Source organism: Ochotona princeps, chromosome 2, assembly GCF_030435755.1.
Source record: "Ochotona princeps isolate mOchPri1 chromosome 2, mOchPri1.hap1, whole genome shotgun sequence".
Lineage (NCBI taxonomy): Eukaryota > Metazoa > Chordata > Mammalia > Lagomorpha > Ochotonidae > Ochotona > Ochotona princeps.
In genome coordinates, this window is record NC_080833.1 from 80452255 (window position 1) to 80480122 (window position 27868).

The window sequence follows — 27868 nt, forward strand, 5'->3', positions numbered from 1 at the left end:
ATTGCAGCTCAGGAAGCTCCACAGTGCACAAGCTCTGCCTTACGTGTGTGTGTGTGTGTGTGTGTGTGTGTGTGTATTCAGCATTTCCGCAGTGTAGAACAAGGTCCCTGAGGCGCCATTTCTACATTGCCAGGAGAGAGGGTGTGTGATTGGCCGAGCCAGGTCAGGTGATCACACTCCGGTCCAATCAGCTGTGGTGGCAGTGGCTAGACAGGATCAATATGGCGATAACCCTGTCTCCCGGGGCATGGAGAGCACATCCAGTTTGGTGTTTCACTCTTGCTCCTTCCCTTCTTGTGTCACGGACACAAGTCCCATTACTCCCATCCCCGTGCGAAAGGGCCAAGGAAAGGAGCGCCATAGTCCCTCGACTTCACACCTGCTTGGCGTCCTTCCTCCACAGAACCCAGCACTGCCCACCTTGCCCAGGTCTCTGAGCCGTTAAGCACGTCCAGACGACAAGGTGTGGGTCTCCTGAAGAGTGGAAACCAACAGCTGTGAAATAGTGCACTGGAACCGGCTCCTGGTTTGTCATCAGAGTGAGTAACTTTCCATTATGGTGGTTTCCCCCTCATATTTCCTTCCAGATTTGCAGGAGGATGGAGGAGAGAAGGGCTGACCCCAGCAATTCGAATCCTAGGGAAGCCGGCCATTTGCTGTGTTTCCCCGTATTTAGCTACTCATTGTGAGGCAGCACCACCCACCACCCACCTCCCCGCCCCCTCCAAAAAAAAAACTGATCTCCCAAAATGAAGACCGCCTCACCGCTGGCTTCCAGGCAAGAAAGATGAATTGTTGGTATATGCAAAGGGGTTTGAGCCAAGCCATACAGGAGTGCAGCTTCTCATTCCTCCAGCTCAAAATCAGATTACTCCGTGGGTCTGGGATTCAGAAGAACCCTCAAACCTCAAGATGAGCCCATGAGGGGGTGTGAAACCAGAGACTCTTTGGACTGTCCTGCCGAGTCCTGTCTTTCTGGATACCCTAGTTCTTGACTTCAGGTTTACCAAAGTTTCTAGGCTCTTCCCACTCAGACTCATAATGTAGGGGTGGGTTTTCAAATTACTGTTCGTTTCATTTTGATTTCTCAAGAAATGCTAAGAAGGTATGCCAGGACACAGAACTTACACGAGGCTCAGCAGGCTTTCCATAAGATCCTAGATCTGTCAGGAATTGGTTTTATAATTGTCAGTAAATGACTTTTGCTTCTTCCCCTACCCCTCTGGCCTGGAATGCTTCTAGTACTGTGTCTACCACGTGTCTAGGACCATCAGAAAACTTTTGAACTTGTTAGGACTAAGCTTTTGCCTGCCTGGTAGTGAATACACTAGCTAAGACATTTAACAAATGTCCCACAATATTAAAAATTAACATCTCAATCTATGAGACAATTATGTAAAACTGTTAATACCAAACATGACAATTTTCATGTTATTTATAAACAACAAAGGATAATAACAAAATTTTTTAAGTTATCCATAGTGTTCCAAACATATGTGGTTCTATAATTTTTACCTTATATTTGAAAAGTTTGAGATAAGAGATCTAGCTTAAGTTTAAGGGAAAAATTTTCTCATTTGCAAGATTGTATTGTTCATACAACTTATTCTGTTTCTGGCATAAGCCTCTGTCCTCACCTGTGGTTTTTTCATTCAGTTAGTTGTATTGTGAAATGGTTTGTTTATATTTGGTGTAAAGAAGGACATTTTAAAATCAAGTTTCCCTAACCTCTGTACTATAGACAGTTGGGGAGGGAGGTTTCCTGTGCATGCAAGAATTTTTTTTAATCTATTTTATTTGAAGGGCAGAGTTACAGAGAGAGTGATAAGAAAAGAGGAAATGACTACCAAATGACTACCAGGAACTTTTTTAGGGTCTCCCACATGGATGCCAGGGCTGAACCGCTTGGGCCATCCTCTGCTGCTCTCCCAGGCCACTAGCAGGAAGTTGAATCAGAAGTTGAGCAGTCAGAGTTCCAAACAGTGCCCCTATGGGATGCTGGTTCTGTAGATAGTCAGCTTTACACACTATGTTATGGTGCTAGCCCTACATGAAGGATTTTGAAGGCACTCCTACCCTCTAGAGGCTAGGAACATCCTCCCGTTCAGTAATGATCACAAATATCTCCAGACGTTTCCAAGGGTCTCTTTCTTCCCTGTTGTGCATACCACTCTGAAAGTTTGACTTTTTTCCTTTCATCTCTGTTATGAATTTTCTCAATATTTAAATGTATGATATTGAGTTAATCTTTTACAGGATTTATTTTTATTTATATGAAAGGCAGACTCACAAAGAAAGAAGGAGAGACATAAAGAGAGAGAAAAAGAGATATTTCTGTTAGCTTACTTCCCCATTGCCTATAACAAACAGGGCTGGGCCAGGCTGAGGCCCAGATTCAGGAACTCCACCTGGGTCTCTTACTGGGTGAACCCCGCCACCAGGGCCATCATCCACTGCTTTCTCCAATACATTAGCAGAGAGCTGTATAGGAAGTAAGTAGACTAGCTAGGGCTCAAACCAATACTCTGATATAGGATGCTGATGTCACGGGCAGCAACATATTGAACTATGCCACAATGGCAGCCCTGAGCTTGAATTTTTTTTAAAATGTTGTGCAATAAGACAGCTCTGAGTACTGCTAAAAATACCCTTTGCCAATTTGATTTGAAGACATGTCTGTCCTTCAATATATCCGCTTACTAGAGAAAATTTCCTGCCTTACTAAGGAAATTCCCATCCCGCCCCCTTTAATTTTTCCTCTCTACTCAGAATCAATGTAGCATTTATTTGTTTCTTAGACCAAAAATTTAAAGAGCAGTCTTAGAATTCCATTCCCTGTTTCTTTTGAGAAGCAAATAGGTGTGTTCCCCTGAGCCTGTGGTAGCTTCCTTCACAGATACCCTGGTTGTTCACAGAATTGAGACTGTACTGTGCACCTCATTGCCCTGGATGAAACTTGGGTTTATATTATAGGCACAGTGGGTTTAGTAACTTTGTATTACCACAAAAAGCAGGTCTCTTCTAAATGGACAACACCTACTTTCCTTACCCAGATGTCCCTTTGCTGCTCACCTCTCTTCCTTTCTCTGCATTGAGCATTCAGGAGTTACCCCGGTCTCACAGGCAATGATGTAAGCTTTCTGTTCCTGTCATAAGTGGAGTCAGCAGCATAATCCTACAGTCAAGATGTCTTCTTGCCCGCCGATCTCTTTCTTTTCCTGCTCCGAAGAACCCTGAAGCAGTGGTTTTGCCTGGCGTTTTTTCCAACATGCAAAAGCTGTTATTATGGGCATCTACCCATTTGCCCATGAACTCAGTTGAAGCCAAATCTACTAAATGTAAATACTCTCTAGTCCTCTGAATACCTGTGATACTGGTAATCACTCAATAAACTCCCCTCTACCGGATAGAAAAGATACTATGTCAGCAATTGAAAATGACCTTGGGGCCCTGCGGCATGGCCTAGAGGCTAAAGTCCTCACCTTGAACATGCAGGGAGCCCATATGGGCGCTGGTTCTAATCCCGGCAGCTCCACTTCCCATCCAGCTCCCTGCTTGTGGCCTGGGAAAGCAATCAAGGACGGCCCAGTGCATTGGGACCCTGCACCCGCGTGGGAGAACCGGAAGAGGTTCCAGGTTCCTGGCTTGGGATCGGTGCGCACCGGCCGTTGCAGCTCACTTGGGGAGTGAATCATCGGACGGAAGATCTTCCTCTCTGTCTCTCCTCCTCTCTGTATATCTGACTTTGTAATAAAACAAATAAATCTTTAAAAAAAAAAAAAAAGAAAGAAAGAAAATGACCCTGGTACCATGCATACAGCTTCTATTTCTCCTTAAAGAGTCACAATTGTAAGCACAAGAAAGAATGGGACTCTTAGACACCTGTTCCAAGTGCTTGCATTGAATGTCCAGTGTCTGGCTCATAATAACACCTCTGCAGTTGCTTTTTGCAAGTAGACCTCATAGCTCAAGATTGCTATCTTTATGGAATACTTAATATTCTAGAAATAAGTTGGCAGTGAAGAGGATAAGAGAGCAGTTAACAGGAACCCATCTGAGGAGGAAATTTGGATGGGCTGATTAAGGCCTCCTACACATTTCGACAAGTTCTCTTCACATTGATCACCACTATCACCACTGCTTGGTGCTTTATATGTAGTATCATGGTGGAACTTCACAGCCATCTCAGTGAGTTTTTATTAGAGGAAAGTGTAACTACCTCTGTTCCACAGTTGAAGAAACTGAAACCCAGAGATTGTGTGAACTTGAGCAGGGACACATAGCTTTTACGTAGCAAACACAGGAATAGTCCAAAGTCCATAAAAGTGAGACTGGGTGTCAGTATCCACCGGAGGGATTACTGTGAAACTCTGAAGCAGAGTGCAGAGCGTCATGTCTAATCCCTACAACTATCACACTAAGATGTCCTAAAACACATCTCCTGGCGTGGCATAAAAAACACAAGCTAAAAAATGATATGGTCTGGATCATAATCCCTACTTCCCAATCTTTCTACCTGAATGATTAGGGATAATTAATTTCTCATAGCAAACATTGATTTCCTCACCTAAAATGGAGATTATGGAGGCTGTTGTAATTATGTGTGAACTATTATGCTCTACAAAAATGTGATTTAGCCATAAGTATTTCCCAAGAATCTCATCACCAAATCATGGGAAGAATTTGGCTCTTCTTACTGTAGTTGGATTACTATTGCTGAGCCTGTCCAGGGGCTGCACTCTCTTTCCCATCTGTCAGCGATTGATATATTGCGGATGAGTGTGTCAGGCCACGGGAGCCACTTTTCTAATAGGCCAATCATCCTTGAAACATCGTAACCACATGGAGAGCACAGACAGACAAAGGGCATGTTTCCAAATGGCTGGCCAGCACCCGGGAGTTTGAGAATATTGCGGTTAGCCTCGGACTCTAGCTGGAAGGAAAAATCCCAGCTCCCTAGTTAGTTGTTTCCACAAAAGTAAATCAAAATGAGTCATGTGAGGATGGAGAAGCCACCAGAGACAGCTTTCCATGTAAGGACCAAGATAAAGGAACAAAAACTCGAGACGAGAGAACTCATAAGAACGTGGGTGGCTAATGTTTCCATGTTAGTGAGTCAGTATGTGAGACATGTGGCAAAACATACGATGTGAGTATGTGTGTTCATGCTCATTTGTAATGGAGGAAAACCTGGAGTGTCCTTCGGATTCTCCTTTGACTGGTTTGCCCACCACTGCTTCACCACATCCTAGCAGAATGGAAATTCATACAAAATTATTCTTAGAAAGTTATGCTGTAGTAATTATGTTCATTCATATTACAAAATTGCTCTTTGTAAAGATTAGAGTAATTTTGTGTTTACTCTTGCAAACAGAACCAAGAAAGATTTTGTTTTCTTCTCCAATGCCAACACTTGGTCATATTATTTCTACTTTTATTTTAAAAGTAATAGCTACAAGTGATGAAATTAGTATAGTACAAATAATACTATTTAAATAGTATAGTACAGCAAATTATGAGAAGTCTCCTCCCTGTCTTCACTTTATTCCACTTCCTATTGTAACCAACTTTAATCAGTTCTTGTTCACTTGTTTTTATAGTTATGACAGAGTATTAGATAATATGTTTATACCTCTATGTATTATTTGTCACTTAAGAGTTTAGGCTAACTTAGTCTCTCACTATCTCTATCTTATCTCACTTTTATAATTTTAGACTATGTTCCATTTATTTTCTTGCAGTATGCTATGGTTTGAATATTTTTTCCCCAAAGTCAGCAGTTTAGTCCCCAAAGTCAAACATAAATTGTCCTAAGAAAGGGAATATTGAGTTCAATTAGATGTTTAGAGATGGTCTCTTAGGAAGAGATTAGATATCAAATTGTTAGGTTGTGCATGTTCATGGTCGAAGACAGGTGGCTTTATAAGGAGGGAGGGGAAGTGAATGGGATAGGAAAGAGGGAGAGAGAACACAGATGTAGACAGAAACATGTGCCCTGTCTCTTGCAATGTCACGCCCTGTTCCGCCTCAGAGCCTTGCCACCATCACCAGAGACCAAATCAGTGGGGTCCTGCACAGTCTTAGGCTATGAATCTCTTGAATCGTGAGCCTAAATAATTCTTCCTTTTTAAAATATGCTGCCCCAGGTATTTCTTTATAGGAAATAAATGTGTGTATGTTTCTACTCTTTGCTCTACCCTTTCTCTCTACTTCCTTTGCTCCAAAGTTCTGTCATTACTACCATTCCTTGCATGTATTGGATTTGTAATAATTACATCCCATTCTGAAACTAAAGTCTCCTATGCTTTGTCTAAAAACTTACTCCAAATAATAAAAGAAGTATATTTGTAATTTTATAAATATACAAAAGTTATTCACTGAAGAACCAAGTCAGAAAGAAAACATTCCTGGGTTACTCAAAAGAAAGTGATCAAAAGTCTAAATAAATGTTCTTATCCGAATCAGGATCTCAAAAATAGACCTTAATTTAGGTTGCTTCTTATTGTGTTTTAGGTTTTTCCCTAATTTTTCTTCTGGAACTTCTGCTTAGTTTTCATATCGTATCTTGCTGATAATGAGATCATAAAGCCTCTGGACTGTATCTTGCAGATCACTTGATTTCTTAAGCACTCCATTATAGAACTAACTAATTTGCTCCATTGTTTTCTAAATGAATGCAATGTTGCCCATCATGTAGTTTTCTTTTAGTTATACTCTCAAATTATTTCGTACTTTTCTTGAATCCTGCAATTTCCTCCATCTTGGTTTCTTCTTCCATGTTACAGACGTGCACACAGAATTGGTGAATAAGCTTTTAAGTCCTGAAAAACTAAAAATTAGTGATCTTATGCAGTACTGTTATGGGTTGAAAAATGCGATTCTGAGAAATATTTACTTGACATAGGAGGGTTGGTTGATATTTCTAGATGGAAAATCGCATTTCCTTGGCACTACAAAGGAATTGGTTGCTCCACTAGGTAATCCTAGGATAACAAAATTACTGACAAGAAGACCAATGTCAGATTATCACAAACCCCATCTGCTGTACTATGTTCCACTGTGGATTGTGTGCTTGTTATTGCTATTTCAGGAGGCCTCTTTTAAGTAGGAAAGAAGGAAATACATGGGCCCACTTCAATCTCTGAACTAGAACCCCTCAGTGGCACTGTTAAATATCTTAAAGTTTGGGAGACAAAAGTTCATTTCTCATCTTTAGCCTATATTTCTAAAATTTTAAGTGCAGTTGAATAGTTCCCATTTGATTGGCCGTCCAAATGCCTTCTTCTGTGGACAGCCTGCTTAGAAAGTGAGTGGTTCTAGATGTCATGCAAGCCCAAAAGGTACTTGACTGCAGCTGCTGGCACAGACCATCGTAGGTGGCAGAAATACCTGTGAACTTTTCATCTCTGTGAGTAATGACTGCTAATCCTCTGAGTTATTAATCTCTACAACAAACATAGAGCTGTTGAGAAAGTCAACACAGAGAGGAGGAAATGCCCTCCACTGTGACATTCTCTCCTGAAGTCCTGGATTCATCCTGCCTCCCACCTAAATTCTGACCCCTACACATTGCTCTGCCTTCAGAGTTTTTCAATGTGGAACTTGTTATGGGAGTCACTCCCGCTTGCCCATCAAAGTCCTCAGCGACATGCCAGGCTGGTAATCCCAAACCAAGGCTCCATTTGTCATCAGCACAGCAAGGTGAGATGAAAGACCCAGAATTGCACCATATCATATCACAAAGCTAATGGTCAGAGTGACAGACAGAATAAGCCCACTCTGTGAGTAACCTAGCAAAAGGAGTCAAATGGGCCAACAGGCAGTTAGGTTGAGTCCCTGTTAGAAAGAGGGGAAGTCAAAACGCTGTTTATCCTCAGAGGTTGCCCTCAGTAAGATGAAAGTGCTGATTCCACAGCTCTGTGCTTCTGGTTTCATCATGAGAAGAGAAAGATGAAGTGCCTATCTTACCATTCCAATGGCTTTTCTGTTTCATCCTTCTGGTGGGTTCTGTCCCCACCTTCTGGTTGATTTCAACTGTTGTTCTGTTCACTCAAATGATACTTAAAATACCCCTACTTTGACAAGTTTCTCGGGTTTTCATATCTTGCAGCTTCCCCATCCTGACCCTGTCTCAGGAAGTTTCTGGCTTAAATAAAGTTTGCCTTGCTCACTGTCCTGTCCATCTGGAAATTCCATGTGAGACCCGACCAAGATTGCCACCATTTACCTATAATACTAGGAGTCCCCTTCCCCCTGCCCCACCTTACATTTCAGAATCATGCTTGTGGCAGCTTATGTCAACAACTTGAGGTACACTTTAAACAAAACTCTTTTACTAACCCTTTCTGAAAATTCACCTTAGGGTAATGAAACTCTTGTAATAGCAGAAACTAGAAGTCACATATATACCTCTTGGAGATCTATTTTAAGAAACACAAGCAAATTGAATGTACTCATTCAGTAAACTAGGAAGAGTTGGAAAACTTAGGTCCCACATCTCCCCTCTTAGCCTGGCCAGATTGAGGGATGTGAATGTTTTATGCAGAAATCCAGTGCAGCCAGAGCTTGGGAGGGCCTCTTCCTGCACATACCTAATGCATGATCAGTCTTCTGAATTTAGGGGAAGGAGGAAGAGCCAGGGGAGAGGTGGTGGTTTTTCATGAAGAAAGAGGGATACTTGGTAAGCCACAGGATGAACGCAGAATACAAAAAACTCAGAATGCAACCTGAACAGGGAAATTTCAATAAGGCCATGGATCCTTGGAAGCTGGAGAGCTCTTTCACTCCCCTCGAGGCAAAGGTGCACAATAGACACTTGTATTAGCTTGCTAGGGACTGTCCCAGACTGCATGCTGTAAACAATAGATATTTATTTTCTCACCATTTCTGGGAGTCCACAGTTGAGGTATCACTCAGAGCTGGCTATTGGTGAAGACTCTTCCTTGCTTGCAGATAGCCACCTTCTTGGTGTGTCCTCACATAACCTGTTCGCTGTGCAGAGTCAGCTCTGCTCTCTCTTCCAGATTAGGGTCCCACCCTATGATCTCACTCATATGTAACTACCTCCTTGAAAACCCTCTTTCAAAATACAGTCATCTTAGGGATTCGAGCTTCAGTGTGTGAACTTGGGGATGGAATAATTCAATAATGATATTGAATAAGTGCCTACAGCAAATTAAATAATGAATGCTCCAACTGCTTTCAACCACGTTGTTCAAGAGTGGGACTTTAGACCCTCTTGTCCACATCCTTCTTAATCCTTCCTCAAGGTGGATGTCATTGCCATTTTTGAAATATGCCTACAAGGTGGCAGGGACTGATTAATCACTACTAAATAAAATATCCATGTCCATGTATCTGTGTGTGTGTGTGTGTGTGTGTGTGTGTGTGTGTGTGTATGAGACCAACTGCTATGGTCTCAATGTTTATACCCTGATCTCAATTTATGAACTAATTGCCAGTGTGATGATGTGAGGCATTGGGGGTAAGTAGGCTTTAAGGGAAGGATCCACATGATTGGGATCAATGCTCTTATAGAAGTGACCTCAGAGAGTCACTTGTCTTTCACTGTGTGGGGACACAGCAAGAAGACACCATATGGGAAGTGATGAGTGGGTCCCTACCAGATACTCAGTCTGCTGGTGCTTGGATCTGGGATTTCCCAGTCTCCAGATCTATGAGAAATTTCTGTTGTTTAAAAGCCATCTCAGGTCCGGTGTGATAGCTTAGCAGCTAAAGTCCACACCTTGCACACTCAGGAATCCCATGTGTGTGTCAGTTCTAATCCCAGCAGCTCCACTTCCCATCCAGCTCCCTGCTTGTGGCCTGGGAAAGCAGTTGAGAACGGCCCAAAGCCCTGGGTTCTTGCACCCACATGGGAGACCCAGAAGAAGCTCCTGGCTCCTGGTTCCGGATCAGCACAGCACCGGCCATTGTGGTCACTTGGGGAGTGACCGTCGGATGGAAGATCTTCCTCTCTGTCTCTCCTCCTCTCTGTATATCTGACTTTCCAATTAAAAATAAATACATAAATCTTTTTTTAAAAGTCATCTCATTGAAGGCGTTCTTCGTATAGCAACTCAAATGACTTGGGTGGTAGTGGAAACTGGACAGCTACTTCATTTTTAGCACTAAACAGGAGACCTTCCTTCAGTTTCTAGCCCAAACTGTGTGCTCTGAGCCAGCTTTCCTCTTCCTGCACTATAGGAGGTAGGGAGTTGGGTGGACAGTCAAGTAGAGTGACTACTGTGCATGGCCCATGCATGACACTCATAGCTGCACTTTGTTTTCCATTTGCTATTCTCTTTCTCTTTCAATTTTTTTCTCCTCATTCTCTCCCTGGCTCTACAGAGAAGAGGCATTATGGGAAAGGGGAATCTGGACATTCTTACAGACTCTCAGAAAATGCCACAAATCTTGTCTCCACTTTCAATGAAGACTGAATTTATTGCTCCAAAGTCTACCTGGTCCACATTATAAAGAGTTACACAAACCCAAAGAAGTCCTGTCTCCTCCTCCTCTTTTTCTTTTCCTCCTCCTCCTCTTCTTCTTCTTCTTCTTCTTCTTCTCTCTCTCTCTCTCTCTCTCTCTGATTTTATTTACTTGAAAGGCAGAATCCCAGAGAGAGAGGGAGACAGATAGGTGAGAGAACAACAGAAAAACACAAGCAGAGAGAGATCCTCCATCTGCTGGTTCACTCACCAAATGGCCACAGTGGCTGGGGCTGGGCCAGCCTAAAGACAGGAGCCTGGAGTGACATGCAGCTCTCCCACATAAATGGCAGGAGCCCAGGCACTCTGGCCATCATCAGTTCCTCAAGCGTATTAACAGGAAAGTGGATGAGAAAGAGCAGCTAGAACTCAAACTAGCTCTCATATGGGATATTGGTGTCACAGGCATTGGTTTAACCTATTATGGCACAGCATGTGCCCACAGAAGCTATGGTTTAGAGCATAAGTGTGTTTGCCTATTACTTGAGCACCTGATAGTGCTGCATAAACTGGAGCTACACCTACAGGAATGAGCGTTTCCAAGCACAGGGGTCTAAGGCTACGTGTTGTCTTCAGAGCTGTCCTGGTTCTCTTCTGACTTCCTAAGACAACACAGCTCGTCATCATTTTTGTTCCACTGTGAAATGAGCCCACCATGCTCATCTCCTTCCTAAATCCTTTAACTCTCAAAAATATCCTTAACACATTGTTTGCAAAGTCACCCCACGTGCTGCCATTCAGTTCTCACGAGGGCTCTGTGAGGTGACAAGGACACAGTTATCTACTCATTCACCAAACACCAATTGAGGGCTAGGAAGGCAGCAAGCCATGCTCTGGGGAGACAGTGATGACTAGGATTGCTGCTCTGCCTAGAAGGGTCTATAGACCACAGAGCACCACAGGTGAAGGGTAGGTCATCCTCCCTCAGCAAAACACTCACATAACACAGAACATTCATGGGAGATAACATTAAAGGGTAAGTTTATTTTGGCATGAAAAATTCTGAAATCCATGCATGCAAGAGCCTTGTGAAAGTTCATGGGAAATGCATATTATGAAAAAACTGTACAGATGTCAAATACTTTTTGCACCGAAAGAGATTTGTCTTGTATCTCGACATACATGAACTTGTTGAAGTCCCCTTATAGGTGCTGTGGTAGGAGGGCCCTTATCAAATGAGAGCCCCGAAACAGTCACTTCTGGCTCCAAAGGAATGGTAAAATTTCCTGAGGAAGAATAAGAGAATAAAAATCTTGATCCTGATGAGAAAGTGAGAGCCTGAGAGACAAAGAAAGAGATGAGAAGCATGTCATACCAGAGGACAAGGTCTTCTAGCTCCCAAAGGATGAGGGTGGCTCCTTTACAGTCCTTGGTGTGGCTGCTTTCACTCTGAGATCGTGTCAAGGTGAAGGAACAGAAGGGTGGAGGATGAGTCTAGAAGATCCCAAGGGAGCAACTTTCAGGAGATGTTCAAAAATCTGGATATCTACCCTAAGGGAAGCAAACATGTAGTCACTAAGGGTTTTATGTAAAAGAGGCACAAGGATTTGCAGTTCAGCATTTGTAGTTTAGAAGAATAAACAAGCATTGGGGACAGCTGACTGAGGAGCTGAGATTGGAAGATACTGATACAATACAAGAAAGAGGTGAGCAGGTTTCAATTTGGAGCAGTGACAATGGGATTTTGGAGCCAGGTTTTGAGTGCAAGGACTATTTAGGAGGACTGGGTGGGGATTGTGGGTGAGTGAACATTGCAGGTGTGTGTGGAGCTCAGATAAATACCTAAGTTCTAGTTTGGGCCCACAGGTTCACTTCAGTGTGCCCAGATGGAAACAAGGGCAAGCACACCTGTTAGCGTGTGGTGAATCTTGGGGCCTGTGAATTTCAAATGTGTTTGTCCAGAGAAGTTTGGATTCCAGATTCAGACACTAGGGAAGGTCTGGCTCGGTGATGCAGATTTGAAGACAGTAGCATACAGGTTGGGTTTGATGCCATCCAAAACTGTGGGGCCATCCAGCAGGAGGAGGCTTAAATCCGAAGTCATTGGACAGATGAGGAAATTGAGATGGGCCCGAGATCTCACTGCTGGTCCACAGCAGAACTGGGCTGGAGCCAGGCCTTCTGACTCCATGCCCAGTGCCCTTCCTTCGCATCAAAGCTTCTGCATGGAAATGAGCCAGCACGTTTAGTTTATTTACCTGAAAGGCAGAATTACAGGGGGAGAGGCAGAAACATAGAAATCTTCCATTCATAGTTTCGCTCCCAAAATGGTGACCAAGGCCAAAGCTGAGCCAGGCAGAAGCCAGCAGGCAAGAACTTCTTCCACATAGGTGTAGGGGCCCAAGCACTTGGGCCATCTTCAGGAAATGAAGCAGCAGGGACTCAAACCAGCACCCATCTGGGCCGCAGGCCTTGCCTTTACCATTCCCTTGTTTTACCTGAGGCAAACAGCAGCCCCAGGTAGGTAAAAGCCTAGCCAAGCTGGCTCTTGGGAGGTTGGAGTCCAAACACTCATCTGGAAGATTCTCGGGGGGGCATCCCTGTCTGGCAGGCCCCCGAAACCACTGAGGAGGCAAGGCACAGTGTTTTTCAGCAGCAAGAACCACCAGAAACAGTCTGGTAGAGCATGTCCATTTATTGTAAAGCAAGCACAAGCTTATATAGACTAAGAAAGGATTAGGGAATGGAAAAAGGGCATCGCCCAGCAATCCTCCCATCCAAAAAAGACACTGTAATTGGCTCAAAGGCATGTCTATCTTTCAAGACTCTCCAGTCATGTAACAGGTCACATGCAACACCAATGGCTGACAGGAATGCAGCAGTTCAAATTCACCACGCATGGCTGTGGATCATTTGAAGACTGTGCATACCACATGTGGCTGGCAGACAACGTGGGGCCATCCCAACTTCTCAGAGTTGTTTATCAAGGGAGTCCCAGCACAGTTCATCCAAGGACAGAGAAAAGAAACTGGGGTCCAGCCCACTGCTCTCACCTGTATGACCAATGAACAGGCCAGGTTGAGGTCTCAGTTAGTCGAGACCATTGTCAGTGGTTTCCCTCGGGGACATAGTGTGCTGCATGCCTATGACATCTCACATAGGCCAAGCAGGCAGAGGCCCAGGGTGAGCTCCCACAGAAGATACCCTGGCATGGGGAAGACAGAATATGCACACATTTGCCAGCACAGTCAGCCTCTCATCTGACCCTGGCAGCTGCCTTGCAGGACCTCTCGTACGCCCCACCTCCTTCCCCAGACTCTGCCTGTATCAGGTCCTTTGCGTAGCTTCTGCTTCTTTTAATCCCATTCCATCTCCATTCTAGCATATTAGTTCTCTCGTTGACCATGTGTCAAAGCAACTCCTGCTAAAAAGATGACTAAGAGATAAGTGAGAATCCCATCCCTCAGTGCTCCTTCCTTCTAATCAGCTTTCCTGGAGACATGTAAGTAGCATTGCTAAAGCAAAAGTATCAAGCAAATTGATGGATTATGAAGCAAAGTACAAGAGTATATAAGAGCAGTGGAAGAAGCAAGAGAGAAAGTTTGGGAGCCCAATTGCCATGGGTGTGTTTCATGTTACACTGAGGTGTTGGATTTGAGTTTGCACAATAGTGTGGGGCGTGGGCCAGCCCACACTTGCCAGTTTGTTATGACAATTGATGTTTCAGTTCATTACTTGGCAAAACAATTGCTGTGCTGTTGACTGTGCATGTGTGCACACACATGCACGTGTGCTCACACACAGACATACAAACACACACAGACGTCTCTCCCTTGCTGAGACTGCGTGGTTTTCAAATCACCATTCTCAAGTCTTTGTTTTCAAATTTCCCACTCATAAAACCAGTGCTGGCCAGGTTGGAAAGCTACTCTGCAAGAGTGTTGACCAAGCGGGTAGTTGAAAAAACTTTGGGGGAAGGGAAGGGTTCTCCCTCCCTTGGCAAAATGTAATTTGTTATTTCCAAATTAGTAAAAAGAGCAGAGAAAAAATGCTGAAAAACAACCACCAAAAAGTCCTCTAAAGGAAGTACAAACTTGGATGGAGTGAGGAACATTTACAAAAGAATTTGTCCTGCTGTCTGGTTCCATCCTGGCAAGACTGAAGCCACTGTGACCCCAGGGTCATCGGGAGAGGAGGCCTCTGGAGTTGGGGTTTGGGGAGGAGGCATGACATGTGGTACATGACGCACAGGGCAGCAGTGTGTCCCAAGGACTAAAGCATCTGCTATGGATTCCAGAGCGTGCTGCCTGGCTCTGGACTGGATCCCTGGGGACACTGCTGGTGCTGGCCCCACAGGTGGTGGCGCAAGACCAGTTCACCCCACTGGCTCAGATGGAAAATGCCAGAGCATTGGGAACAGAGTTCACATAATCACATGCTCTGCAGCAGGAGTGCAATGGTTGAGCTGTCTAGCCTCACTCCCACCAGCCTGTGTCTGAGTTGCCTTGGCAACATGTTCGCCAAGCGGGCACAGTGCCAGGGATTGTATAACCCCCAGGACAGGAGACTCAGATTCTGAAAGCAAGCCTGCTTTTGCTACTTGGACAGTTGTGACTGGAGGGGAGTTCTTCCCAGGTTCAAGTGCCATCTCTGCCTCGACACCTCTGTGGGGATGATGCTTTGCCATCACGTGGAATGTGTCTCTGCCCAGTCTGGATGTTCAGACCTGGGTCTGCTGTAGTGTAGGTCAGCTGCCCTGCAGCTCCCAGCACAAGGGGCAGGTGCATACTTCCTTTTTTTCATTTAAGAACCTATTAAATTATTATTATTTGAGCCGTAGAGACAGATCTCCCGTCTGCTATTTACTTCCCAAGAACCCACAAGAACTCGGGCTGGGCAAGGCTGAAGCCAAAAACCCAGGGAAGGGGCCTTGCTTGTTCACTATGAATCCTCAGCTCCTTGCTAACTACTGACACTTCAGACACTCAACAAATCTTTCGTAAGACATGAATGAATCAACCAGTAACAGATTTGACATTTACCCCATCCACAAACGTCAATGACATCCATGCAGGAACCCCCATCAGACTTGTAATATCTAAAAAAGAAATCTTAATTTTAAAAGACGTTCAAGGGACATTTAGCCTAGCAGTTAGAAGATGGTTTGGAATGCCAGCATCCCATGTTAAAGTGCCTGAGTTCAAACCCTGGCTCTTTTTTCCAACTCCAGATTCCTTCCAGTGTGTGCCCAGGGAGGCCATACCTGATGGCACAAGTACTTGGGTCCTAGCCACAAACGTGGGAGACACAGATGAAGATCCTGGCTTCAGCCTGACCCAGTCCCAACTGGTGCAGAGGTCCGTAGATTGTGCCATAGGTGGGAGATTGATATCTACCTTTCTGTTTCCATCTGTCTTGATCTGTCTTCCCTTAGCAAGGTCATTCTAAACACAACCTTAGCCCAGTGTGCTCAGCCCAGGTCCATGACTGCGCTTTGCAGTCACTTTCTACTTGGAAGGGTGTGTTTTCTCCTTTATCTTATTGCAAACTCCTCTAGGAACTTCCCCCAGCAAGTTGTTTTGGCTTGTTGTTATATCACTACCAAGTCTGTTGTGTCAGTGTCAATAGGACAATTCTGGGTAGATATTGAGTATTAAAGTGTTGCCTATGTGGTCAATATTATACACCCACATGTAGTTGTTGGATGAATGGAGGAGAGAAGGGGAAGCTTTGTTGATCATTTTAAAATCTATTTTAAACTGTACGAACTATTGTGCTGTACCCATACACAAGCCACAATACCCAAATTTTACTTCTCACCAAAGTAAGCATGTTCTCAGGGGCAGATCAGATTCTGGGCTAAAACAGGTGTTAGACGTGTAAGACGATTCCTGTTACATGAAATGTGTTCTGTGATTAGAATAGGATTCAGTTAGAAATCACTAGTCACATTGAAAAGCTATCTGAAAAATCCCCTAAGTACTTGGAAACTAAAATTTAAACATACAAATAACCCTTAAAGCAAAAAAAGAAATCACAAGGGAAATTAAAAATGCTTATATCAGAAAATGTTTAAAAGTTTCACCACCAATTTCAGCTTTGACACACAGAAAAACTAGAATAAGAAGAGAAAGCTCAGGATAATGTAAGTGGAAGAAATGAAAAAATAAGAATTGTATTTTAAGCAATCAATGAAAAAGGCATGAGAGGACAGGTACTAACCTAAGTAACTTCTGAAATGAATGATGTCTATAAGACTTGAAGCAAAAGGAACAGGGCATTGTAGTCATTTTGATAAAGTTGCTTCCCGCAGACTACCACGTTAGCAATCCTAATATCATTGTACACATATAGTGACATTGAATGATTCAGCAAGTGGACGGTACATAGTGGAAACTGGATTTGTCACTGATGGGGTGGAGAGTTTTAGATAAACAGTGGGAAGGGGCTAGTAAAAAATTGAATTGGAGACAGTATGAACTCACGCTTTGCTGACTCTGTGTGTGTATGTGTGTGTGTTCATGCATGCATACTTAAAGGAGTTTGTATACACACGTCCACTCCTTGCTTTGCCACCCAAGAAGGCCTCGAGGCAATGCCCCTCAGTAGGAACAAGCAGGCAAACACCCAGATCTGTCTCAATGTCCTTCTCCAATTAGAAGACGTCAAGGCTTCCTGGAAACACCGCTGCTCCCAGCACTTAGGGAGACATAAACAAGATTAGCCTAGAACATCTTGGAGTGTCACAGGCGAGTTCTGAAATGTAAAAAACAAACAAAAAACTCCACCATGATGAGAATCTGTCCAGAGGCTGTTGAAACTGTTCCCAATGGCCAAAGCTGGATAAACAGGGCAACAAAAATAAATAACACAGCTTAGGCTTAGGAACCCAAGTAGAAAATAAATATGAAAGGGCCTGTCCTGATACAAAGGATTAAGCAAAGAAAGAAATCAGCAAGAACAGAAAAATTTGCCTTGCAGAATAATTTCAAGTAATGGCTGCAGTTATTCTGTCCTCAAGGAGGGAGAGCCTGACTCGTGCCCTTCACAATGGACTGCACATCGTGACTTAATGTCATACTGATGGTGGGTGGGAATACCTATGGCAGAGAAGCATGGCAATTCAATCAGGCGATCCAAATTCCCTTCAGCGGCAAGAAATCGTGTTGACACCATGCATTCTTGATATGACGGGATAACAAATGGCATTTTGTACTTCCATGTTCTTCTACCTAAACTCTCATAACCCCAGTCTAATCATAAGAAAAACATGAGACAAATCTCAATTAGGATCTAGTCCACAAAATATTTGAATGGTCCTGCTCCAAACTGTCTCAGTCATCAAAAACAGAAACTGTATGGGGGGAAGAAAACTGCAACAGCTAAGAGAAAGAAGTCTCGGGAGCCATGACAAATTCAAAGTAAGGTGGAATCTTGAAAGTGATTCTGGGACAGAATGTTAGGTAAAAACTAAGGGAATTTGGTTAAGATGTGACTTTAGTTAATAATCTTTGAAAGTTGTCCAGACCTGCAGGACACGATGCTCAAACCCTGAGGGTGGACTGGGAATGCCGGGCTGCTAGCCCCGGGCTGCTGGCCCAAGAAACACACGGACACTCGTACTTCGTGGAAAAGAGTGCCTCTCTCTTTATTTTTACTCCTCATATATATACCTTCTTCTCTAGGGGAGGGGAAAAAGGGAGGGGTTTCCTGGGAGTAATTATCTTCACTGAAGCAGGGAAGGAACTAATCAGCTGTATTGAAACAGGGGAGGAACTAATTATCTGAACAGGAACAAGGGTGGAGGTTGTATTCTGCTTGCTCTACAGAGGATGTTTTGGCCTAATATCCTGCTTGCTGTAGCCCTGCCTGCAGGCTTTTGCAATGCAACAGGCTGTCAGGTAGGCCAAGTATAAGCCCCATAAGTCTTTGGCTCCTAACAGTTCCCCCTTCTATTTTTTCTATGATACAGTAAGGGTATGGCTCAGTGACTGTGCCTGTCTTAGGTCATCTGACCTCCCGTCAGGTCCTTACCCGTCATGGGAAGCTTAGGCAGATGGCAAAGCCTAACTCCTGTCTTAGGTTGGTACCTGACTGGGTCAGAGGTTGCCCGTCTTTGACTACCAGCCCCGGCTACTGTATAGGTGAGAGCCAGAATTGAGGGTCTTGCCTTCCTTCTAGGGCTGCAAAGACTTGTCTTATGGCCATAACCTGAGCCTGTGCTTGCTGTTTTTGCCGCTTAAGCTGAAGGTACAGCAAAAGGAGGCCTATGCATAAGAGTCATCCTAGGAGCAACCCCCACTCAGTTCCTGAACAAATGGAACCCTTGGACTATAATATCTATGAGAGAATTCCAGGAAATGGGATCAACATGAGTAGGATGTCAAAGCGTGCTGGTCAAGCTTTCAAAGTCCGCATTCCAGGAACCATTCAACCTGCAAGAGAGCTCATGAGAGAGATTAGCAAGTGTAGAGATACATTCCAACTTTACCAAGGTGATACATACTGCATTGAACCCATTTCTTCCTGACATTTTCTATGTAGAATGAATTTTAAGAAGAATCAGTTTCTTTGATAGATATAGTGGTTATTTATAATTTGTGAGTGAACTTTAAAATATTAAAAATATTTTCACATGATGCAAAAATTAAACATCCCAAGGAAACTGAAGACCAATAATCCTCATAAACACATAAGCAAAAAATTAAGAATATTTTAGCTAGTCAAAACCAATAACATAAAAAAAGAACAAATCATCCATGGAAATTGACTTTCAGACTAGGAAAAACAGAATGACTGAATGTTTGAGCATTATCAACCAATTTCATTCTCCACATAAACAGACTCCAAAAGAGAAATCATAAAATCACCTCTATTAACATATGCAAAAGCATGTGACAAAACGCAACGTTCATTCCTGACAAAACCTCTCATCAGCAAGGGACCAAAACAAGCTTGCTCAAATTGACAATAATCATATGTGAGATTCCTACGAGTAACATAGCACTTACAGTGAAAAACTGAATGCTTTCTCTCCAAACTGGGAACTGGAAGAACATCCGCTCTCACCACTTTGAGAGAACAGTCCTGGAAACAAAGCACATATCCAACAAAGGACGACAAGCAGTAGCTAGAATATATAAAGAACTCTCAAAACTCAGCAGTGAAAACTGAAGCAAAACAAGACAAAAATCCAGTTGGAAAGGGTTTGAAAGTTAGGGACTAATCAATACTGAACAGAATACTGATGAAAAATAAGTGTATCTGAAAGATGTTTAATTAACCAACAGGATGTGCACATTAAAAAAGTAATATCCAGGGCTCGGCAGTGTGGCCTAGTGGCTAAGGTCCTTGCCTTGATCCCATATGGCGCTGGTTCTAGTCCCGGCAGCTCCACTTCCTATCTCTCCTCCTCTCAGTATATCTGACTTTGTAATAAAAATAAAATAAATCTTAAAAAAAAAAAGTAATATCCAGCCATCTCTATAACTATGTGAATGACTAAAATCGACAGTACTGACAGCACCAGACACTGGCTAGGCTGTGTGGGAACAAAAACACACATTGCTGATGGGAATGTAAAAGGCATGGCCACTCTGCAAAGTCATTTCGAAGTTTCTTATTCAATTACACATGCAACCATCATGTGACTCCACACAGTTGCACTCCTGGATGTATAGATGAGAAAAATAAGCACATATATCCTGTATATGTTCACATATATCCTGTACACAGCTGGTTATGGCAGCTTTACCCACAACATCAGAAGTTGAAAGCAACCCAAACACGCTTCAAAGGTTGGTATACCCAAATTATGTTATCTCCAAGATATGGAATATTATTTGAAAATGAAAATGGGTGAACTCTTGATATGCCCAACTTATCTGACTCTTCAGGGAATTGTTGAGAAAAAGCCCATCTCAAATGGTAGAATGACCCCATTCATGTGACATTTTTGAAATGATGAAATTGTAGAAATGAACAGATTGGGGCCCGGTGCCGTGGCCTAGCAGCTAAAGTCCTCGTCTCGAACGCCCCGGGATCCCATATGGGTGCTGGTTCTAATCCCAGCAGCCCCACTTCCCATCCAGCTCCCTGCTTGTGGTCTGGGGAAGCAGTCGAGGACAGCCCAAAGCCTTGGGACACTGCACCCACTTGGGAGACCTGGAAGAGGTTCCTGGTTCCCAGCTTCAGATCAGCGCAGCACCGGACGTTGCGGCTCACTTGGGGAGTGAATCATCGGATGGAAGATCTTCGTCTCTGTCCTCCTCTCTGTATATCCGGCTTTCCAATAAAAATGAATAAATCTTAAAAAAAAAAAAAAGAAATGAACAGATTGATTGTGACTAGGAGCCAAGGAAACACTATGAGAAGTGTAGCTATAAAAGGGCAACAGGAAGGATCTTTGCAGGATGGGACAAAACATCTTGACTGTATCAATGGTGCTATCTTGGATTTGACACGATTGTTGTTTGGCAAGATGTTGCTAAATAGTGAGGAAAACTTGATCTGCTTATGTTGTTTCTTTCAACTGCATTTGAATCAACTTTCTTAAGAGGAAATGTTTGATTCTTTTAAAAATCTGCTGTGTTTATGCATGATAAGAAACGTGATACTAAACATTTTTAAATCAATGCAATAATATAAAAAATGAACACTTTCAGATATAGCAATCAAAACCTGGGAAAGATTTGTACACTGAATTACGCAGCACACTGCTTAGAGAAATTAGCGACCAAAATGAAAACAAAGGGATAAACCATGTTCATAGATTGAAAGATACAGTAGTGCTGTTAAGGCATCAACCTTTCCTAAACTGAACGTCAGAGTTAAAGCAATTCCAACTTAAATCCCAACGGGTACTTTTTAGATATTAAAATACTGATGATCACATTTAATGGAAATGTGAAGAACTTAGTTAAACTAAAACAAAAACAGAAAAGCAAAGAAAACTTGAAAACCTAACACTTCCTGGCTGCAAGAGTTAGTACACAGCTTCAGTGAGCAAGATAGTGGTACTGGTGTGACTGGAACAGAACAGAATGCCCAGAAATAGACTCACTTACATAGGATCAAACAGTCTCCAATAAGAGTGTTGGCAAATATAGAGAAGAGTTGGAATTCTTATTTACTGCTGATGGGGACAGAAAATGGTTTAACGATGTTGGGAAATAGTTTGGAAGCTTCTTTTAGTGTTACACAAATCCCTGTCATATTCTCTAGATATTTCCTTCCTAAGTATTCACCAATGATAACTAAAATTATATGTCCATGCAAAGTTTGATGCAAATGCACACAACAGCTTTATTTGTAATAGCCAAAACCTAGAAACAACGCAATTTGTGCGACTGCAGTTGGTGAACAAACAAACGCTGCGGAGAAGGCGGAGGCAGGAAAGGAATGGGGCACTCAGACTTTCAGCTTTAGGTGACCCCAAATGCTCCTATCACCTTGCATAACCTTTTCTTTTCTCTTTTTTTTTTTTTTTTTTTTTGCCAAAGCTGTTTCCAAGTGACATTCAATTTTAAGCCACCTCAAGAGATTTGATTTTGATGATGACACAACCACAAAATCTCTTGTGATTTCCAGTATGCTTATTTTAAACGCACCAAGGAATTGAGCACAGCTGTTGCCGATGGTGAGTTTACATTGGTCCCTTTTGCTTTTCCTGTAGAGTACCAGTGAGGCTGTTTTTTCTGTCCAAGAGGAAACCACTGAGCAAGGATGGCCAAAGCTCGATTTCCAGTAAAGGAAAACAAAGTAGACGTTTTCAATCTCAAGGCCGTGAGGCAGATGCAAGGCTGGAGACAAACCTTAAGGCAAAATTTCTCCCAGTTTTCTCACTTGGAAGTTCCTTGTCATATCTTGTCTGAGTTCATCAGATCTTACTTCCAGCATTTTTCTCAGGAGAGCAGAAAATATTTTCTATTGAACATTAAAGTGCTGCTTAAGCTTTTTTCTTCTAGGCTGAATCAGCCCACTTCCTCCATCATTACCACGAATCGTCTTCAGCACTCCACCCGGATTGCAGCCCAGGTTTTGCTCTTCCATTCTCTGCTGCCCACCACCCTGCTGACTTCCCACATTAGCCCGGGGTTGTGGATGAGCCTTCTCTTTCCACCTCCCAACCGTTTCTTTGGCCTCTTCTCTTTCCCTCCCTTCCAGTCTCTGCCACTTCGAAAGTTTCATCTGTCACCATCACCGCTGACCATGTTTCCTAACTAACGCCCCCTCTCTGTCCTGTCTTCTTGCATCCTACATGTAACTGCTTACAGATTCCCAACCTCACCAACTCACTTGTTAAGGCCTAGAAACAGTCACACTCCAGCTCCTTTGCTCAGAAACCTCCCTCGCTCTTGTATAGAGTCCCAGTTCTAGGTCTTGCACTCATTCCATAGCACTTTAACTGGCCTGGTTAATCTCTCCCTAAACCATGTTTGGGCTTCCTATTGTCCAGTCAAGCATGATAATTCCAAGGCATGGCATCACAAACCTGCCCACTTTTTCCGACTTCCCTACATCCTCTTCCCAGACCTTTCTTCCCTTTCTCAGCTGATAAAATCCTGCTTGTTTTACTAAAGCCTTCCTTTGTGATTTCTCCCCAGGTTGAATCACTCCTTGGTGACATTGCATACATTTTCTTCCACCGTTCATAGTACTTTTAAGGTGTGGTGTATAGGTGTTGGATGTGAGCCTTCCTACTCACTAACACGAGAGCTCTGTGCAGGTAAAGCAAGGCCCTAACATCACAGTCAGCTCCTAGTTCCTAACAATGCAATGTGTGATCTGTAAATGTTGGCTGAATTAGATTTAAAAAAAAAAAAATATATGGTCACAGACAAGCTGTGGGCTCATAGCAGTTTCCTCTGCCACATGACCATGGTTTCTGAAGATCCATGAGGTCAGATGACTCAGCAAAAAGTTGCAAGCCAAATGACAGGAAGTAAGAGCTTCAGAGGCAGGCTCCATCAACAGTGATCCAAAACAGATGGTCTGGGACCCTGGCGTGGGAGCCAGGAGATTGTCCAGCACACTAACCAAGGGGCTGCAGTAAGACCGCTGGGAGGGGCTGAAGAGACCCAAGCCAGCCTGGGCATGTGGTGCCCAGCAAGGAATCTGCAAGGCTCACAGGGTCTTGCTCCTGCATACACGGTTATGGCTCCCTAAGCCAAGAAATTAATTTGTCTGGATTTTCCAGATAAACAAAACTTGTCCCCAAGGGCCCTCAAAAGTAAAACCTGCTTTGTTAATTCAGTCCCACAATTTTGCACGTAAGTTGTCAAGAACCAAATTCGACATCTTCTTGATAGGTCTGGATTGACACTGCTACCCATTCAAAACTGTGAGCCTGCTTCTTGGGGAATTCTAAGAAACATATCACGAGTGGTCACACAAAGTAATGTAACTGCAGCAAATGAGGAAACTACAGGAAATCATTTCTGTGACTCCACCAGCAGGGGAAATGAGTATTTATTTTAAGGGGAAATGAACATGTAACAGGAAGTCATTGTCATTGCATGCAGGGGTGTGCCCAGATCCACACAGGTGCATTTCAGAAACACACATCAACATAGAGAAATAAAACATAAGCTCCTTCTGGGACAGAGATCTCAGTATTCTTTTATTTATTTACTTCAGATTTTATTTATTTAAAGGCAGAGTCACAGAGGGATACATGCACACACAGAGTGAGAGAAGGAGGTACCTTGCATCCACTGGCTTATTCCTTAAATTGTTGCATCCAACCTGAGCCTCTCCCCAAGAAGTGCAGCCGAGACAGCTTTGCAAAGTAGCAAAATGTATTGAAGAGACCAACTGGCTGGGGTCAGTTCTTGTTTCCTTCAGAGAATGACCCTGGGATGAGAGTTAAAGGGTTTTTATAGACTTGGTGAGTTAGGCAGCTGTGGGAACCAGGTGAGTTGGGCAGCCATGGGGAATTACTGGCAGGGCATGTTGCACCTTGTGCTTTGGCCCCCAAAGCAGGAAACTGGCAAAGCATTTTATACAGAAGCATAGAGAGAAGGTTAGCAAACGTACACAAGCCTAAACTTAAGTGACTCAATTTTGTGATTTGATTCCAGAAAATGACTTCAGTGGCCAAAGCTGGGTGAAGCAAATGTCAGGTGCCCGGAACTGCATTCAGGATTACCACCTGAGTGGCAAGAACCCCTGTACTGGGGTTATCTTCCACCAATTTCATAGGCACATTAGCAGGAAGCTGGATCAGAAGCTGAACAGCCAGAACTTAAACTGGTATTCACAAAGGATACTGGCATCACAGGTGGTGACTTAATACACTATACCATAACACTGACCCTAAGATCTTAGAACTAAAATGAAGCAAAGAGTGACCTTTGAAAACTTTTTAACCATCTGAGCAGGTGCTATTCTTGTAGCAGGGTCTGGAACAGCCCAGGATGGCTGGTGACTACAGCTTTCCCTGGAATGTGACTGAGAACCTGAAAGACAACTTTGGAGAGCAACAGGTGCTTTTAGAATCCTGAAATGAGTCACAGTGAAGACTTTTTAGTTGCTAGGGACATTAGCTAGTAACAAACTCAGATGTATCAATGGCTATTGTTCCTATAACATTGCCCACTCTACTGTTGGAGAGGAAGGAAGCCATTATACCTTCCAATAATAATAATTGGCACAATAGTAACAGCCAAAACTAGAAGAACTCAAAGGGCCTCTGAGGGAGATCGCCCCTGGATCTCTGCCTGCTTGGCCTATATGGGAGGTCATAGGAATGCAGCAACCATGTCCCTGGAGAAACCCCATGCAATGGTTTTGGCTAACCGAGACTTCAATCTGGCCTGATCACTGGACCATACAGGTGAGAATGGTGGGCTGCACTCCATTCTCTTTCCTCTGTCCATGGATGAGCTGTCCTGTGACTTCCTTAATAAGCAACTCTGAGAAGTCAGGTGCGGTCCCACATTATCTGCCAGCCTACCTGGTATAAGTGACCCATGGCTTACCTGCCAACCTTGAGTGTTGTATATGAACTGTGCCATGATTGGAGGGTCTGGAGTGATAGACGTGCCTTATAGCCAATTGTAGTGTTGTTGTTGGGTGGGAGGACTGTTGGGAGATACCCTTCTGCCTTCTCCTTTCTTAGTCTATATAAATTTGTGTTTGCATTACAGTAAATGGACATGCTCACTCAGACTATCTGCTGGTTCTTGCTGCTGAAAAACATTATTGCCTCATTCCCTTGGTGGTTTGGGGGCCTGCCGGTCAGGAAACCATCTAGAGGCCTCTCTATGTGCTTTCTTTTATAATTACTTTTAAATAATAGCCCAAGAGTAGGGAGTTAATTTTTCCAGTTTCCAGGTAGGAAAAAAAGGGAGAGGGACAATAACTAGCTTATCCAAGGTCTCCCAGCAGCTTAACTAGCAGAGAGAGCAGTTGGGCTGCGGGGCCCACGCAGGGAAGCCTTACACTCTGCTGTCTTCCCAGCTGCCAGCTAGCTCATGAGACAAGGACCAGCTGCTCTGCGGCTCCCCTAGGCACTGTGAAACCCACACTCCAGGAAAAATCAGTGCAGGGCTAGGAAACTTTCAGCTAAAACTCTTGGCTTTTAGAGGCCCCATGTCTGCCTCCCATCTTGGCTGTTGACAGTGGGAAAGGAACCCATTTAGCCAAGCAAGATAAACTGCCAAGTCTAGGCATTCCGGTGCAGGGCCAGCTGGGTGCCCTGGAGTCCCCAGGATGGTTAACAATGTGTGTCCCCCTTTAAGAGACACACTTGTTCAGTAGGAATGGGGACTTCTAGAAATGAAAGCCATGTTCGTTCCCTATGTTCCCAACAAGAAAACATCTGTATGCACACTTATCAAAGACAATTTTCCAAGCCATTTTATGGGACATATTAAAGAATCCCTCGTTTATTTAATCTCAGACTAATGTCCTAAGCTGTAAAACAGAGATAACATTTACTGATGTTGAATGAGTTAATATTAATGAAAGGTATAGATGGCACATTTTTTAAAAACACACAATCTGAATGTCAAATGGTGATTACTAGAGGATGGGAGGGTTGGGAGAAAGAGAAGCAGTGTGGATTAAAAACGAGATGGAGGAGGGGGTCAGCATGGTGGCATTGCAAGTAAAACTGTTACCTACACTGTCAGCATCACATACTGCCTCTAGTTCAAATGCCTAAGTTGCACTTCCCATCCAGATAGATACCTGCTAATGTGCCTTGGAAAGCAGCTGGGGATGGCAAGAGTGTTTGGGCCTCTTCACTCATGTGGGAGATCTGGAAGAAGCTCTTGATTCCTGACTTTGGCCTAGTATAGCCCCAACCATTGTGGCCATTTAGGGAGTGAACCAGCTTATGGAAGATCTCTCTCTCACTCTCCGCCACCCATCTCTCTGTAACTCTTTCTGTTGCAGGGTGCAAGCGAGATCACACCAGACATGTCTAAGGTTTATTAAGGCGTCTTTAGTGACCAAGCTTGCTGATAATAGAGCACACTAGAAATAGCAAATCACAAGTCCATATGGCAATCCAAACAATCATAATCCAACCAAACATAACCCAGCCATAATCCAACCAAAAATAACTCAAAGAGGAACAAATAGTCATTACCATTAAGCTGAAGACCTATGTCCCAGCTTCCCCAACAATATAAGTTACCCTAAGAGACATGCAGCAAACAACCTGGACACACTTACAAAGCCATAAACATTCACCTTTCCCTGGCTTTTGTGCCCACATTGCACCACTGCTAGGCCTCACCTCTCCTGGAACTGCTGATAGTACACAAACCAGAAATAACATTGCTATATCCATTGTCCCATCTAAGCAGTACACGGGGACCACGCTCAGGGGATTACCTGTCCTGGGTCAGCCAAAAGTTGAGGTGCCAGAGCAATGGAAGTACCTGACCAGAAAGAGAGCAAGCCCCTGCTTCCATTGTGAAGGGAGTGGTCACACAACGCAATACCGTCCCCTTTCAGATGATAAGTGAGTCACAGGTGGGCAGGAACGAATACCCAGGTGGTGAGGGAGGGTGGCTGAGGATGGAATTAACATTCCATTGCTGTAAGGACCCACCTTCAGGACAGAGGGTGGGGGAACACAGCCACATTTCATTTGCCCACTGTCAGTGGGTGCTGGCTATCACTGGCTATATCCCATAACATTTCAAATGTATAAATCTTAAAAATGGACGGGGAAGCCAAGTGTGTTTCCTGTGTTATGACAAGGATGCTGATATGAGATGTTAATAGGGGATGGGCTCAGAGGGAGGGGTGTAAGGGAACTGATTGTAACACTACCTTACAACTTCTGTGCATTGAAAAGCAATAATAGAAAACGTCATCATTTCCAGTATTAACAACAACAACAAAAGGTGAAGGCAGGCATGATTCCCAGGAACAGCGTGGCGCCCGTGTGCGCTTCAGTTTGACGGGTCAGCTGACTGCTG

The 27868-nt window shown here is 43.6% G+C and overlaps 1 long non-coding RNA gene across 1 annotated transcript; it reads left to right on the plus strand.

Annotated features, from left to right (window-relative positions):
• The first annotated feature begins 211 nt into the window (after nt 1–211).
• Nucleotides 212–27868, plus strand: LOC131479589 (uncharacterized). The gene is made up of 3 exons (XR_009244993.1): nt 212–539; nt 21932–22068; nt 27745–27868. It is a non-coding gene; the product is annotated as an uncharacterized LOC131479589 (long non-coding RNA).